The sequence below is a fragment of the Pelodiscus sinensis genome, chromosome 1, assembly GCF_049634645.1.
Source record: "Pelodiscus sinensis isolate JC-2024 chromosome 1, ASM4963464v1, whole genome shotgun sequence".
Lineage (NCBI taxonomy): Eukaryota > Metazoa > Chordata > Testudines > Trionychidae > Pelodiscus > Pelodiscus sinensis.
This window is the reverse complement of record NC_134711.1, coordinates 234,020,261-234,036,893: the sequence shown is the minus strand read 5'-3', so window position 1 is coordinate 234,036,893 and position 16,633 is coordinate 234,020,261. Positions and strand designations below refer to the sequence as shown.

At 45.0% G+C, this 16,633-nt stretch overlaps 1 long non-coding RNA gene across 1 annotated transcript in view; it reads right to left on the bottom strand.

Annotated features, from left to right (window-relative positions):
- LOC142825737 (uncharacterized) overlaps nucleotides 1-16,633 on the bottom strand; it is a 59,021-nt gene that overhangs the window by 20,187 nt on the left and 22,201 nt on the right. The gene's annotated exons all lie outside the window — the stretch shown is intronic.

Here is a 16,633-nt window from a genome sequence, read left to right as displayed (position 1 = left end):
CTGGGAAAATGCATTCTAGGTAGAATATCAACACCCACCACCACCGTGGATGTGGAATTGTATAATGATATTTAAAGAGAAGAAGGAAAAGTCAAATATAGCAAATCGATGTGTCGTAAGCTGGGCAAGCATAGCCAAATACTTACAGATAAGCCTAAAAATGATATCAAAGACTTGGAATAGAGAAATTGAGTGGACTGCCATAACAGCTACAAAATTTGATAGCCAAATTACAACGGACTAATATGAGAGTTATATTACTGAAAGTGCACTCTATCTCCATTACCATCTTGTCAGATTCACTGTCTGCCTTAGTTGCAATCAAAAACAGGAATTCAGGTGGCTGAAATTTATAGAATGAAATATTGCCACTAGTAGAATTGTCTCGGACAAGAGTAAACATTGACATAGCAGGCATCCCAGCGTATGTTGGCATAGCAAGAGATGAGGAAGCAGACAACGTAGCAAGAATGCTGTAAAAAGAAAAAAAACTGGCAGTCTTCTAAGTAAGTCGGAGTTTAAAAACCTAATTAAAAATGAACTGAGGAGGGGCAAGAAGTGTGGACCAAAGAAACAGGTGAAAGATTTCATGAAGTATGCCCTAGAATAAAAAATACTGACATACTGCAAGAACCTGAGCTACTGAGCTAGCCCTATTCCAGATACTTAATGGACACATAGCCCATTTTTGTGCTTATTAATTAAGAGCACATGAGACATGCAAGGACAATTGATCATTTCCTCTGGGAACAAAAAGATTGCAATGTTGCTGGGGTATTGTCTACAATAAACTTGGGCACCCAGAAGCAACAAAGACTATAATAAAATGCCTAATCAAAGTATCAAAAAAGGGGCCTTTTTAAGACACCAATGTTACAATTCTTCCTTTTTAAAACAAAAACCTGTAACTAGATATCATGACATCCAGCACCTGGCAGTTAGACGGGGAATATGAATCTGCCATGCCACAAAAGACAAGAGTCAGCAGCTGAGAAAGGACTTGTGCTTTCTCCTTGAAGGAAGACATGGATAGGACCCAACCAGAGACTTCTAGATGACGTTGCCCCTACTGAGGCAAAGTAGGTCTGGTGTGAGTTGTTGTCTCCCTTTGTTACCATGTTTACTCCTCTACTCCGGAACTGCTTAGGGACTTAACTGCAGTAGTCCCACTCAGACCATATCTCCAGGGAATGGCCACCCTCAGTAAATTCGTCACATTTTCCCCATACTGGAGTCCAGGCAGTGATTTGCCACAAGCCCAGAACTGACCTGATCGCATGTTAATTATGCTCTTGTTAGTCTAGAAAAGCCAACTAGAGATTCTGGCTGTGTCTGCTACATAGACTGATGCAATTTCACCAAATACTTGCTACCTTAGTATATTCAATGTTAGTACTGCAGGGCAGTCCCTTAGCTAATGTAAATAACTGCAGCTCCATTGATTTAATTGTGCCCATTTACACATGAGGATCTGTCAGTTGTGTTTAAGGTTTGAAAAATATGAAGCATTGGAACATTTAATACAAAGTTTCTTTCTACTGCTATTACATACACTAGTAAAGCAATATTGGACAGTGACTACATTAAGTATAGCATTTGTCATATGTGCTAGTTGACAGAGAGAATCACGATAATGCCGGGATTTATATAGGATGATTATACTGTGCAGTGTATGGCATAGTTTTTATAAACCCTGTTCTTTGCAAAGCATCCTTATGTGATTAGTAAGGGTAGTTAGATTTAATAATAATTAATATTAACCATTTATTTAGTATTGTTTTATTTTATAATCCTCTGATAGCTGCTTAAGGTAGCAGCAGCACAGATGCTATACTCTGTATTTCTAAGAATCTTACAGCTCCAGATGTCAAAATCAATCATTCATGTGTACCTTGGCCGATTGCTGCTGATTGTCTCAGGTAGGGATTTTGCAAATGCTCTGAAGAGCTTAGGCAAAAATAGATTCTTGGCTGTCAGAAATTGAGGACATGTTATTGATTTATAAAGTACCCATCACAGCTATCAGGAAGCTGTTCAAATAAGATCAAATCAAAAGTAAATAAGCAAAAAGTGATTTTTTATTAAAATGCTGAGCAAAGCCATTTGAACAAATGAACAAAATTAGAAATTGGTGAAAACTCTGCTCAAAGTTTCCAATCTCTTCACCAGACAAGAGAGTACATTTTTGGTATTTATCAGCCCTCATAATTAACTAATCTGCTATTGCTGCACAACTGAATAAATGCTTCACCTTACAGGGCATGTCTACACTAAGGGTGTGTCTAGACTACTGAGTTTTGTCGACAAAAGTGAACTTTTGTCGACAAAACTATACCAGCGTCTACACTACCGCTGAGTTCTGTCGACATAACGTCGACAGAACTCAGCAGTTTTGTCGATGCTGGTAAACCTCATTTTACGAGACATAACACCTTCTGTCGACAGAGTTCTGTCAACAGAAGGTGTTATTGCCTGTAGGGTTGCGTCCAGACTACGGGGTTCTGTCGACAAAGCAGCTTGCTTTGTCAACAGAACTCAATGTGTCTGGACGCTCTTTGTCGACGGAAGTTTTGTCGACAGATACTGTCGACAAAACTTCCGTCGACAAAACCCGGTAGTCTAGACATACCCTAAGAAACCATTTTGAAATAATTGAAATTGATAACTCCCGAAATAACAATCAAAATAGCATGCCCACACTACGGGGAAGCCTCGAAATTAGTCTGAGGCAGACTCCATTATTGCGGGTGCGCTACCTCAACTTAGAGCCCCAGGAAGCACTGGGGAGTAATTACTTTGACTTTTTCCTCAGAGTAACTATTTCAAAATAGCAGCACTGGAGTATCCACGCTAACACTATTTTGAAATAATTGTTTTGAAATTAGTGTTAGTCCTCATGGAAAGCATGAGTACAGATTTCGAAATAACCATCCCATTATTTCAAAATAACGGGCTTGGTAGTGTGGACACTCTGCTTATTTCAAAATAAGGGGAGTTATTTTGAAGTAACTCCCTAGTGTAGACTAGGGCATATCCTGCTCTGAAATCTTAAGCTCTGGTGAAATGTTCAAAGGAGTAAATCCCTGTGGGAGTAGAAATCAGGAGATTCTGCTACTGACTTGTTCTGCAACCTTGAGTTTGTTACAACCCCTCTGCATGTAATCTTTTCCCTCCCCGCTCCATCTGCAAAATGCAATCTTCTCTCTCCTAATGCTACCTTATCCCTCCATAAATCTAATAAGGGCAAAATGGTATGAGCATACTGTGTGCAATTCAGGGGACGCTAGACCTCCTTTGACCCTTTCATTGCTCACCTGGAGCTAGACATCCCTCATCCCTACATTCTTGTCTGACAGCTCAGGGTATCTAACTCAAGAATTACACTTAGAGGAACAGTGGTGTTAGTCTGTAACTTGTAAAACAGTGAGGAGTCTTGTGGCATCTTACATATTAACAAGAGTCCTAAAATGACAGGTAATTGTTTTTGCTGTTATACTCATCACCCAGTGTTGCTCCAACTCATCTGATGAAGAGGATTTTACCCAGAAAAGTTCATGATCCTATACCTTTGTGCTATCCTGTACCTTTGTGCCATTCATTGTTTTTTCAAGAATTAGTGTCAGTGCTACTTAAGTGGCTCAGGAATACCAGTAGCACTGAAATGCCAGCACAGCAAAATCACATTGTCTCTATGTAAAGCCATGGTAGGCCTGCATTTTGACTACTGTGTGCAGATGTGGTTGCCTTATCTCAAAGGAATTGGAAAAGGTTCAGTAAAAGGTCACAAATGATCAGGGGCATTGTGGCTGGGAGCTAGGGGAGCAGAACAGGCTGGGGCTGGGTTGCTTCGCTGCTTTTCTCCACCCCCCCCCCCCCACCCTTGCCCCCCCACTACCTCTGGTGACTGAGAAGGTGGGCCTGACCCCTCCTGCCAATGTCAGGTCCCCTGCTACTGTCATGGGGCCTCCAATGGATGGGATGGCTCTGGCAGCAGGCACAGCAGAGCCTTACTGCTTCCTTTGGGGGAAAGTTGGTGCCATTCTTAGCATCGGTGTACGGTGCCCATGCTCCCTTGCTGCACTGGCACAGGAGCAGAGGTAAAACATTGCATGCTTCCACCCAAGCTCCAGCTATCTCCTGGGATTCTCCTGCTGCAGACTGGCACTGGTGGCCCTGTGTGCCATGGTAAGCAGCTGGCAGGTGTGAAAGGATCCAGAGGGGTGGAGGGTGCTGTAGGGGAAGCATGCCTGCTCCCAGCCAGGCTCTTAGTTTGTCCTTGCCTATCCTGCTACCCCTCTCTTGCTGGACATCAGGCAGTTCACATGCAGTTCCTGGCATGCCCTGCTGCTGGCAGCCCCTGGGAACAAGTCAGGGAAAGGAATCAACAGGCCAGTGGGGGAAAAGGGGGTCTCATAGCTACGTATTTAGCTGCAGCAATGCCCCCAGCCCAGCTCTCTTGGCAGCAAAGAGGAGCAGCGGGGCAGGGACCCATCTCCCAGCCAGGTAAGGTAACCTCACCCCCCCCCCCCCCCCGCAAACATACCAGTACCTTGTCTGTTGCACCTCCCATGCACACACTCCTGCTCTGAGCCCTCCGCCCTCGACCCCACACTTAAATTTCTTACAGGTACTATTGTATTGCAAACCACACCCTCCCCCCAAATCCCTTACCCATAGCCCTCCAAAGGGGGAGGGTGTCATGATACCACAGTACCTGTAAGAAATTTGTTACTTTCACCACTGCACTGGAGTATGTGATGGTTACTTATACCCTGTTCTTCTCCACCCTCCCACCCCCAAAATGGTCTGAGGTAAACAGGATGAAGTTTAATAAGGACAATACAAAGTACTCCATTAGGGAGGAACAATCAGTTGCACACATATAGAATAGAAAGTGACTCTCTAGGAAGGAGTACTGCAGAAAGGTATCTAGGAATCATAGTGATCCATGTAATAAATAGTGTGACACTGTTGCGCAAAAAAAAACCCCACCTAATTCTGGGATGTATTAACAGGAGTGTTGTGAGCAAGATACAAGAAGTCATTCTTCTGCTCTACTTTGTGCTGATTAGGCCTCAACTGTCCAGTTCTGGGTACCACATTCCAAGAAAGATGTGGAAAAATTAGAGAGAGTTCAGAGAAGAGCAAGAAAAATTATCAAAGGTCTAGAAAACATGTCCTATGAGGGAAGAATGAAAGAATTGAGTGTCTTTAATTTGCAAAAGAGGGAACATGATAGCAGCTTTCAAGAACCTAACATGGTGTTACAGGGAGGAGGGAGAAAATTTATTCCCCTTAACCTTTGAGGATAGGACAAGAAGCAATGGGATTAAATTGCAGCAGGGGAGGTTTAGGTTAGACATTAGGAAAAATTCCTAACTGTCAGGGTGGTTAAGCACTAGAATAAATTGCCTAGGAAGGTTATAGAATCTCCATCACTTTTAAGAGCTGGTTGTATAGATAGCTGTCAGGGGTGATCTAGATGGTGCTTGGTCCTGTCATGAGGGCAGGGGATAGGACCTAATGACCTCTCAAGGTCCCTTCTAGTTCTAGTATGCTATGATTCTATAAGTAGCTAACACATTTGAAGGAACTATTCAAGGAAAAACAGTCGATTAGAAAAACAGGAGAGGAGGAATTAGTGGGTTATAAACAGCTGTAATAAGCCATTTGTTCAATGGCTCTATTTAGTCCAGGCGTGGGCAAAAAGGGCAGGGCCTGAGGATACATGTGCACACCCTGAGGGTACATCTAGACTGCCAGGCTATTTTGGGATCCCAGAGGGATCCTGATATAGCTACCCTGCGTCCAAGGAATGTGTCTGCTATTTCAAAATAATTTTCGAAATAAAGAATGCGTTATTTCAGCATCTCTGTAAACCTCGTTCCATGAGGAATAAGGGATGTCTCAAAATAGTGTTTTATTTCAAAATTCGGCTGTGTAGACACACCAAATTTTGAAATAAATAAAATCAAAATAAGATATGCAATTTGCATAGTACAAATTGCATATTTTATTTCAATTTTAGAGTGCAGTCTAGATGTACCCTGACTGGCCTGGGGTGGGGGAGCGTGAGAAGTCTTCCCCCTCCTCTCTTGCCCCCGCCCCTTAGGGAGAAACGGGGATCCCTCTAGGTGCTCAGCAGGAGGAGACCTCATGCACTCCCCCTGCCCCAAGCCAAACTCCCTCTGAAGCCTTCATCCTGAGCAGGTACAGGAACAATACAAAAATTCCACTCTTGCACTGCTATGTATCTTGAAAGTCTAATACTTTTACTCTTGTTATTCTGCAGCTTTATCAGTTGTACTCACTGGAAACAGGCTCTAATTATTTTTCCCAGCAGTGTTGTTACCTTTTGACCTGTATGTGCTCTTACTATAATAAATGTCTGCTCTGAACGTCTCTTGTGAAGCACTTGTGCCCCTTAAGAGTTAACCTATTGAAGAGTAACTTTGTGCCCTATTGGAGATGTATGACTCAGCATGTGATTTGACAGCCTCCATGTGGCTTCTCCCTGCTGGTTTCCTTTACCTCCATACTGAGCTGCAGTTAAGACTTATTGAAATTCCCAGCTGAGATGAAAAATGAAGGCAAAATTGTCTAGGCACTTACTGTCAATTTCTGACTCCACAGGAATACTCATTATAACACTTAATTTTGGGAGAAGAGGTTACTTACCTCTCAAACCATGACCCAAGGATCTGTTAGAAATCCATGTCTGGGGTGCGAGGTTAGACTAAACATTTTAAAGCTATTAGAAGTGATTCACTGAACAGCTTTTATTAAAAGTTTGGATGTGATTCAATCTCACACACTGCAGCTGAATGCAGGTTAATTTGAACGAGTGCAATTCTACTAAACCCTGCAAACAGATCTGCCCATGTGGCTGAGTTGCTTCAGTCTGACTCCCTGCATTCCTCTTCCAGGGAACATGTGCTCTGATTACAGTTCCACTATTCATGGTATATTTATATGTAAAATAGGAGACAATGTGAACACTAAACAAAATAATTGACTCCTTAACCCTCACTCCATGTCCCTTTGGCCACAGGTTGCTCGCACATCCCGAGTTGGGGTGTCAGTCCCTGCCCTCTCCTGACTCACTAGTTACATATTGCATAATCTTTGAGAGAGTTTGACTCCATCTCGGAGTCCAGAAGAGGGAGGTCACTCTTGGTGTGGCCACCTGTCAAGGAAACCAAACTACCTCTCTGCAGAGTTTCTTCCTCCCTGTGCAGCTGGGCTGTTTGGAGAGACAGAACCATCCAATCTTTCATGATCCTGCAGCAACAGAGATCTCCTGGTTGTTATGTCTGCTGGCTCATTAACACCTCCTGTTCCTTCAGATTACTTAGCTATCTTGTATGGTCATCTTCTATGATTGAATGCCACTGCATCTCTCAGGCCTCCTTTAATCCACTCAGGGTATCTTAATGGCTGTTAAGGATCAGCAGGTCCTTGGCTGACCTGTCACATCTAGTGTCTGCTTCCTCTGACTGTTGAACATCTCTTGTCAGTGGTATCTCTATTCTTCTGTCTGCAATATGTCTCCCTTTCATCTAATGGGTGCCTATAGTAGGATGTTTTCCTATGTGCCAAAATTACTGTCAAGGGGCTTGAACCAGAAGAAATGTATCTTGGCTGTTTTCTCAGCTGAATCTACCTGACCATAAGTTTGTGGATATGCTGGGCAAGAAGATGCAGTGATTAAACTCCCACTCTAAAAATTTCTTGAATTTTTCCTGAAAGGCAAACTGGGGTACCTTGTTCCCAAATACAGTACCTAGAATGTCCTATCTTCAAAGCTGGCCTCGTGGGCAGTGAGAAATACCAGACGAGGAACATTGGCCCACTGCCTTCGGAGAGGTCTTGCTCATGCTCTGCCCACCCCAACTCCCCACCCACCACTTGCCCATAAGGCAGAGGGGAAAGAAATGAGCAAGCATCAGAGGGCTCAGGGAAGGGGCCAATGAGAAGTGAGGGGAGGGCATTATTAGGGTCTTTTGTTTATGTATTGTTCTACCTCATTAAAATCTAATGTTACAAGGCTGTTTAAGTTAATAATTGGGGTAACCAAAATGGAGTCTGTGACCCTTGTACTAGGAGTCCATGTTGGCTCTCCTCAGGCACTGACTGCCCAGAGACCAGATTAAATTGGATTTTCCCCTCAGACTTTGCCCACTCTTGTGGCTTTATAAGAACATAAGAACGGCCATACTGGGTCAGACCAAAGGTTCATCTAGCCCAGTATCCTGTCTGCCAACAGTGGCCAATACCAGATGCCCCAGATGGAGGGAACACAGCAGGTAATCCTCAAGTGATCCCTCTCATCATCCATTTCCAGACAAACAGAGGCTAGGGACACCATTCCTACCCACCCTGGCTAATAGCCATTGATGGACCTAACCTCCATGAATTTATCTAGCTCTTTTTTAACCCTGTTGAAGTCCTAGTCTTCACAACATCCTCTGGCAAGAAGTTCCATAGATTGGCTGTGCACTTCATGAAGAAAAACTTCCTTTGTTTTAAACCTGCTGTCTATTAATTTCATTTGGTGACCCCTAGTTCTTATATTATGGGAATAAGTAAGTCACTTTTCCTTATTCACTTTTTCCATACCAGTCATGATTTTATAGACCTCTATCATATCCCCTCCCCCCCTTGTCTCCTCTTTTCTAAGCTGTAAAGTGCAAGTCTTTTTAGTCTCTCTTCATATGGGGCTCATTCCAAATGCCCCATCATTTGTGTTGCCCCTTTCTGAACCTTTTCCAATGCCATAAGGATGATGTTGCCTCAGGGCTGTCTGCCATAATGGCAGCAGTGCACTGGTCTGTCAGCTCTAACATCTGACAATGAAGGAAAACTCTAGCATGCCTGCCATGGAGGAAGAAGGGGATTACTATCCTCACCAACACACTAACTACTTACCTGTAATATCACCTGCCTGCAACTCCTCTTCACCCGCCCACCAGACCAGGACAGGACACTGTGGGACTCCCCAGTGCTCCTCCAAGGGCTCTAAATCAGCCTGAGTGTAGAAGATCCTGGGTGCCCACACCATTGCCACTATCAATTCCTCATGGGGGAAAAGGTCACTGTAATTAGGGGGTTTCTTCCATTCAAACAAGCCAAAGGGTTTGATTTAGTGGGTCTGGGCTTCAAGCCCCCTGTTTGTTGCTGTCAGTATCAACAGTTTTGTTTGTCATATCTGTTATTTCCCCATTTCTCCCTCTTTTGTAATCAATCCCTACATAACATCTTACCACCTTTGCTCCTTTCTTTATTGTACCCACACCTGAGAGAGGGAAGGGAGGAGAAAGAATCCACTTCAGCACTTAATTCTACCACCGGTGATAGACCCTGACAGGATGCTGATCCTATACGTCTGGCAAGGACACTAAGCAGCATTTTAACCATGCTCACTACCTACCCCCTGGGGGTAACATTGTACATAGCCATATCTGGCTGCATTCCCCAAAAAGGGCTTGAAGTGTTCACCATCTACCAACACAAACTTTGGTATCTAGCTTTTTAGGGGTGGTTTGGGGGTTAGTTACTCATGATAGGCTGCATTATTCTCTTGCTGCATCTCACACTTATTACCAAAAGCAAATAATCTATCTCAGTCCCGTGTAGCCTGAGAAATCCCATTGCCAGAGGCCCTGCTAGCCAGCTGAAATCTCAGCAAGCTTCCCCGCTTAGCATTGTGGCCTGCGTGCACGTTGTGTCCCTTATTTCCCTGTCCCAGCAGCCTGCATCTGAGATGCTCTTAGACTCAGGGAGAGTTAGGATGTCGTCACTGCTTGTGATGTGCCATCCCCCTCATACAAGTCTGACTATTCCAAAGGCCTCCTGCTCTTGCATGTGTTGCTAAAATGGCTCAACGGGCCACACCCCTGGTGCTGCTGAGCTAGTGCGAGGCTCATGCTGCCTCCCACAGTAAATTCATCTCACTGCGGCTGTGGAACCCTGGCCACCCACCCTACTTTGCTGTTGTCTTGCAGCATGTAGCGCGGGGGCTGCTGTGCCTCCTCAGGCTTTTGTCCTTTTTTCCTTGGGGCGTCTGCTGCATGTCCCAGGTCTAACATCTGTCTGATGTGAGATCTGCTTCCTAGACTAGTGGCTCTCACCGATTATGATCCCAAGTGCCACAGACTAGCCTGTCCCAAGTCCCCATAATGGCAAGTAGCAGCCAGTGTGCATAAAGAGGTCGTGTAAGGGACTATCTCCTCCCCTACAGGTGGGTCTTTAGAAAAAAAAAGCCTGTTACTCCACATTTCCTTCTGCTCCCCAACTCTACTAGGCCAATTGCTCCCCAACTCTACTAGGACTGATGACGCTTGACAGTGGTATACTTTAGAGAGCTGCAGACCTTTCTGCTTTGCTCCCCATATGACTGATCCTGCCCAGGGTGCAACCTGGAATTGGGGTACTAACGGTGTCTTCTCTCTCACCAGCCTGGGCTCCCTCTTACACTCTGCTGCTGTGATAAGCTGCAGACTAGAAATGTTAAGGACCAGTTGACACGATAGTCGACTTGTCGCTTCCTTCCTCCCTTGCTGCCTCTATCAGAGGCAGCAAGTGGGGAGAGTAGGCAGGGGTACTTCAAAGTGGCAATGCCACACGGAGCCTGGGGTCAGCTGGGGGTGCCACACTTCTGTTTTGAAATGCTGTTGCAGTGTTTCAAAGGGGCAGCACCGCCCTATTGACTAATTGAATAGTTGATGCAAAAATGCATCAACTATTTGATTAGTCAGTTACACGATATTTAACATCCTTACTGCAGACTGCTCCCAGTCCTGTACTTTCACCAGCAGTCACGCAGACAGGGACACCCCCAGCTGTGGTTCCATGAATGTTTCCCCTCATCCACTCATGAACTAACAATAGAGAGTCTCCAGCCAGCAACTCCTCCTCTGTCCTATGTCAGCTCCACAGCCTCTGACCCCAGAGCTGTACCATCCTGCCCTGGTCAAAAGCCTGACCACTACACATTTCTTTCCCAGTCCAACCCTCCCTTGATGTGAGGAGACAATATACCAGCCCATGCCCCTGTAACTGAGCAGATTCCCCACACACTTCAAGCAAACCACACCTGTTTGTTACATCTGTTTTATAGTTTATATATATAAACACGTGTGTGTGTGTGTGTGTGTGTGTGTGTGTGTGTGTGTGTGTGTGTGTGTGTATAACTACAGAAAGAGAGCTCTGAAGTGGTTCTAAGTAATTGCCATAAGAGATCAAACAAATGCATTTTAAATTCTCTAAACTGGATTGGATTTTAATCAAGCAATGTCTCACCCTGTTACATGGTACAAACAGCCCACCAAGCTTCCCTGCCTATAGTATAATCTTATTCAGCAACCCCTAACTTTTCCATTGTCTTACATGAAACAGCATATGAGATTCATAATCATACCACTATGGTGAATGTGGTACAGTGTGTCATACCCCAGTAAGATAAAGTTAGTGTTACTTTCCTGCAGTGCATAGCCACATCTGTGTACAGCTTGGACGACTCCTTCCACCTATTCTGTCACTGCTAGGTTGTGCCTGTAAAATCCAGAGCTCTAGTTCCATGGTCCACTCTGCAGTGCAACAGATACTTGGCAGTGAACTCCCAGTTCAGATGTTGTGTTTCATCCACAAAAAGTGAAGCTGATGCAACTGAAGTTGACCAAGTAAAACTTTATTAAAGCCTGTGGCTGTTTGGGCATGTGTCTGAGTTGTTTCCAGTCTAATCCCCCAAATTCCCTGTCAGAGCCAGTCCTAACTAATTGGCAGCCCCAGGCCACTGCTGGGAAAAAAAATTTGTCAAGCAAAAAAAACCAAACCAAAACAAAAAACCCAAAACCACCAGGCAAAATTTGATGAGCAAAAATAAAGTCTAGTGTCGGGCCAAAATGTGATCGCGTCCCTAAGACGGGCTCTGTTCCCTGTTCTGTTAATAAATAACATTCCCTCCAGACAACACTGGCTGACTCCAGTTTTACAGGAGTATGGAAGTGTATTACAGTATTACTTTTGTACAGGTGCAATGTTGTTCACACTGGACAGATGACCACTAGAGAGAACTCTAATCCAATCTTTTTGAAATGCCTTTGGAAATAGCCCTTGATTCCAAATCACTAAGTGTACATAAGTCATCTTATATCTAAGTTTTAGTTTTAGAATATCCTAGGACTTGGTCAGTGTTTGTTACAAACATGGAAAAACAGATGTTCAATTCAATAACTTCACTTTTCTGGGTAAGTATAGAAGTTAATATTGTCGGACAGAACAAACAAGTATTGAAAATGCATAGTAGATAATGCTAAAGAATTTATCTGAGAGGTTGTCTGTTTTTTCAAGAACTCCTCCTAAACGACAAGAGCTAGGACTACCAAATTTTATATAGAGCTTCCTTTTATAGCTTAAAGCAAGGTAAGGGTTTGGTTATGCCAGGGAAATGGGATGTGCCTGAAATGGGATTGCTTCTCATAATCATACAGAAAAGAGGCAGAATCGTCACCAGGAGAGCGTCACCAGCCCTGCACCTCCCACCCCCAGGTGCCCTTTAGGGTGGATGTCAGGGGGCATCCCCATTCCATAGGGGAACATTCCTGGCTGTTCACTTTGAGGGGGCAAGGGAAAGTGCACTGTTTGCCCCATTCCTCACTCTGGCTTGGAAGTGCATGGGCCAGATGAAGGTGGACCTGCCCAGGTGGGGGACATGCACCTCACCCCTGGCTGTGCCTGCTGGAGTTGCAGTGGCCATGGAGAGATGCTTCTCAGCTGGCCCAAAGCTGCCATTGGGAGAGAGGGATGGGGTTGTCCTCTCTCACTGGGACAGCCTACACACTGAACCCCTCATCCCCAGCCCCACCTCAGAACAATGATTTAAATGAGGCATGTGCTTTTTCATTTTATTTTCCAAAAAAACCACTTACTTGAGTTAAGGACATGAGCAATGCCAGGTAAATCTCCAAGTTGTTTATATTTTTAAAAATAGTTTGTTATGCTTGATAAAAGGGGTTCAGTGTAAATTCCAAAGGTCCTGATTTCCTCGGCCGATGGTCTCTTTTTCCCAAAGTGTCTTTTTCCCCCCAAGACTCAGTGTGAATTGCTGTTCAAATGATGTTTCCTGTGCACAAAACTGAAGCGCTACAGGGCAGAGAAATTCCATTCTGTCTCAGAAATGGCCTCTTCCAGCAGTCACAATGGGTTGCTGTCCTGTGAAGGACACCAGAGAAGAATAGGCAAGAAATAAGGCTTAAACAGAGCTGCCATCCCCAAATCATCTCTCCTGTTGTGGAGGAAGAATGCAGGGGCTGAGAGACAGGGGAAGGCAGGATTGAGAGAAGAGGGCAATCAGGAGCTCTGAAGGGAAGGGGGCCACTGATGGACTAGGGAATCATCCTATCTTTGAAACCCACTATGACTGGGATCTGCAGGAGTGATGTTGGAAGATGGGGTGCCCAGCATTCATGGTAGGCAATGGGCAGGGGCAGAAACAGACCAGCAGGGAAGTGGAGGGGCTCTGGGCCCTGTGGCTGAACTCGAGAAACATTTGAGGACCTTGTTTTCTATAGAGCTTGTGTCCACTCTCCCCTTTTCAGAAACAAAGTGAACTTCTTACCCAAGAGTTTCAAGCTCCAGGGTTTACAGAGGCAAGAGGAATTTGTACATCTTATAACATTTGCTGCATTGGTGCAGACAATCAGCATTCCAAGAGCCTGCGTCAAAAGGTATCTTTCTGGGAACAGATAGAGTAATTCACTTTAACTGACTGATCCTTTTATTCATTCATCTGTTTAATGAATGCAAAAGCAGAAACTGCTGCCAGCTGAGCGCTCAGATGGTAGGAAAAGCTCCCTTGCAGACTGTTACAGAAATAAAACAAAGCAAACGAAGTCATGTTTGCAGCACAGGCTATTTCATTATGAATTTATAATTAAATGAACATTCAAATGCATGTTTATGGGAAAATGTAGATTCAAATACACTAACTGGCATTTTTCACTTCTCTTCTTGTAGCAAATAGGAACCTCCTATGAGTTCGGGGCTGACATATTTGTAGTGCAATAATGCCCCAGGCCCTCCTCTTTTGGCAGCCTTTTCCTACCTTCCCCTTCAAACAGGGTTCAAGACCCCAGCCTTTCTTGCTGGGAATGTGTTGTAATTTTCTCTGCATTTCCTTGGGACAGGGTTCTACGATCCTCCTTCAGCTGACTGTATAAACCTTAATGGTATCTCTTTCTCCCAGGTAGGGTGACCATATTTCCCTTACAGAACGCCTGGTAAAACACTGGTATTCAAGCAAGTTCAATGGCAATAAATCAGAACTATGCAGTACAAATGTTCAAATGAACATCAAGTTGATTGAACCCCTGTTTAAAAGAAATACTGCAAAGCTGAAGTCTTTTTATTTATCTTATCTTTACAGTTTGTGTGGGGAGAAAAGACACACACCTCTCGACTGACTGACCAGACCCAAACCTCCCAACCCAGTGCTCTCTAACCTCCATGCCTGGCTGGGCCTCAGTGACAGATCTGCCTCTCTTGGGGTATGTCTACACTACCACGCTAGTTCGAACTAGCGGGGTAATGTAGGCATACCGCACTTGCAAATGAAGCCCGGGATTTGAATTTCCCGGGCTTCATTTGCATAAGCTGGCCGGCGCCATTTTTAAATGCCGGCTTGTTCGAACCCCGTGCTGCGCGGCTACACGCAGCACGGGCTAGATAGTGCGGAATGGCTTGCTAGTTCGAACTATCTGTACACCTCGTTCCACGAGGCGTACAGATAGTGTGGAATGGCTTGCTAGTTCGAACTATCTAGCCCGTGCCGCGTGTAGCCGCGCGGCACGGGGTTCGAACAAGGGGCGTACAGATAGTTCGAACTAGCAAACCATTCCGCACTATCTAGCCCGTGCCTGTAGCCGCGTGGCACGGGGTTCGAACAAGCCGGCATTTAAAAATGGCGCCGGCCGGCTTATGCAAATGAAGCCCGGGAAATTCAAATCCTGGGCTTCATTTGCAACTGCGGATGACTACATTACCCTGCTAGTTCAAACTAGCGGGGTAGTGTAGACATACCCTTGGTACTTGGCACTGAATCTTCTCAATGCAATGTGTCAGGACATGCGGGGGCACAGGACTCTCCTCCCCAGATTTCTGTCGGGTTCGCACTAGAGCAGCCTTTTGGAACTGTGTGGGAGGGAAGTAGTGGGAACTGCTTCCAGAAGAGTGAGGATTGGGATGACCTGGCCCATGCTTTTTCAGAGGTCATCTGTTCCCTCTCCTCTTTTCCTCCCCCTCATTCCCCTAGAGCTTGAAACAGCTTGTTCCTTCTTGTCCCCATAGTGCAGAAAGGCAGCTAATGCTCCATTTCCTGCTGGTCACTGACATAACCCAGTTGGCTCCTGGCTACAGTACAGGTGATCAGGTATTAAGCCTTAAGGATGCCTTAGGGCCCAGGGAACCTGACTGCAGGGGCTTCAGCAAACCCAACCAGAGAGGTGACTCAGGAGGGGAGGATGCCTCAGGAACAGAGCAACCTCACACTCCCTAGGGGCAGGACTTTGCTCAGAGGGAAACAGGAAAAGAGAGTAGTACACACCCCTGCCTGAAGACCTGCATGGTTGGGTCATAAACAGTCTAGAAATAGTTTCCTCCCCACCACTCCGTTGCCTACCTGATGGATGGAGAAGCTTGAAAAATTGGAGATGGGGCAGCAAAGAGCCCAATGTTTTGAGGGCTGAAGAAAAGCCCCCTTCTTGTGAGCTATTGAAAGGAGCCCAATCTGTTAGCTTCTACAAAAGACAGCTGAGAAGTGACTTCATTGAAGTGTCTAAGTGCCTTCCTGGAGGGAAAATGTCAGGTATCAAAGGGCTGTTTAATATCTCAGAGAAAGGCAAAATAAGACCAGTGACTAGACGGTGAAAACAGACAAATTTATATTAGAAATAAAGCATAAATATTTCATAGTGAGAATGATTCATCATTGGAAAAAGCTACCAAAGCAAGTGACAGATTCTCCATTTCTTGATGTCTTTTAATGAAGATTAAATGCCTTGCTGGTGTGTGCTTGGCTCAAACCTTAGCTACTATGATATACGGGAGGGCTGGGATATTTAGCTGTCAGATTTCATGCTCTAATGGTCCCTTCTGGTTTTCAAGTCTACTAATTAATTAAAAATCGAGTGCGGCTTAGGGAGCAGACTCTGGTGCTTTACTGTGCAGCCAGCTTGATCCCCAGACTCAGGTGTCATTAAGTGCAGTGATCCAGGGGAAGCCACTCAATCATCTAGAGAGGCTGATCAGAGTCAAGACAGCAGCCATACAAGGTGGATGTGGCAGTGACATCACAAGCCTGTAGCAGGACCTCAGCTTATTGGGGGTAGTGTGACCTCATAAAGAGACGCTGACATCTGCCAGGCAGGATAGAGGTGCAAGGTAGGTTCTCTTCTTCTCTTGCTTCTTCCCCCTTCCTGCCTCCACTACTGGTGGTGGCCTGGGCCATCATTTGGGAAATTTACTGAGACTTTCAGCCTCCACTTCTCAGCGTGCTCCTGAAAATTGGCTGAGCAGGGAGCTATTGCCAGGGAGGAGAAATTTTCCCATTTCCCAACTATGACCAATTGTTGTTCCT